A 998-nucleotide genomic window follows, 5' to 3' on the forward strand; every position below is an offset into this window, starting at 1 on the left:
AGCTCTTTTATTCAGTTTTGTGGAGGATTCTGATGCCAGTTAGATCAGCACAGGGAACAGGAAAATTAAATACTATATATTTCTTGACACCAAGAGCAAACTGAACAAGAAACGAAACAAAATGAAGTTTAAAATCAAACAACTTGTGTAGATCAAAAGTACCACATCTCCTAGTAAGTAGTGAAATAGCAGCAGCTAACTGACATCTACCTTCCCAAACATCTTACAGACTTAGGTCTAGACCCTTTGTCAAGGATCTCAATAGCCCAAAAGTTAGTGAATTGAGTGGCATTCTTTATGATGTAAATACTACTGACTTGTCAATTTCTTTAAAGCATCTTCAAAGAGCTAAGAAAATGGGTAACTTGAGATATATCAATTAGGTTAAAATTTTAACAAATATTGTAATAAAATATATTAAAGATATTATATATTAAACTTTATTTAGAAATTAACACAGTATTTTGATATTAGAAGCAATTTTACCCCAATTACATAATAAAATATTTCATTATCACCATGATTCTTTTTCAAATCATGAATTGAGATCAATTCTTCTTAAATAGCTCCAGAAGTTCTAGTTGTATATACTCATTTGTTGAGATTACAAAATTGAATTGTGCCATAACAGAATTATCTCTACAGACTATTAAAAAAAAAAAATCTCACTTTCTTTTCTGTTATATACACTTCTGATCTTTATAATAAAACAAAGTAATGAGGGAGGATATCAAAGAATAGTCAAGGTTTATGGCAGACACATTTCAATTATTTAAAAAGAAAAAATCCAAAGTGAAATATATTTTGCAAAGACAATAAAGAACTTAGTGCTTTGAACAATAGTACATGGATCCAAGCAAGTACTCTATTATTAGTTTATTAATGCTAAGTGAGACTCAACCATTATCCTGGCTATCAAGTAACCATGTTGATAACCTAAAATCAACTACTCAAATCTGAAGAACTACAGTCGCCTAAAATTTAAACTCTACTTACAC

At 29.5% G+C, this 998-nt stretch overlaps 1 protein-coding gene across 1 annotated transcript in view; it reads right to left on the minus strand.

The window, feature by feature from the left end:
- KDM6A (lysine demethylase 6A) overlaps positions 1-998 on the minus strand; it is a 178,221-nt gene that overhangs the window by 64,883 nt on the left and 112,340 nt on the right. The window lies entirely within an intron of this gene.

The sequence above is a fragment of the Echinops telfairi genome, unplaced genomic scaffold, assembly GCF_000313985.2.
Source record: "Echinops telfairi isolate 266 unplaced genomic scaffold, ASM31398v2 ScPeMD7_19;HRSCAF=73, whole genome shotgun sequence".
NCBI classification, from domain to species: domain Eukaryota; kingdom Metazoa; phylum Chordata; class Mammalia; order Afrosoricida; family Tenrecidae; genus Echinops; species Echinops telfairi.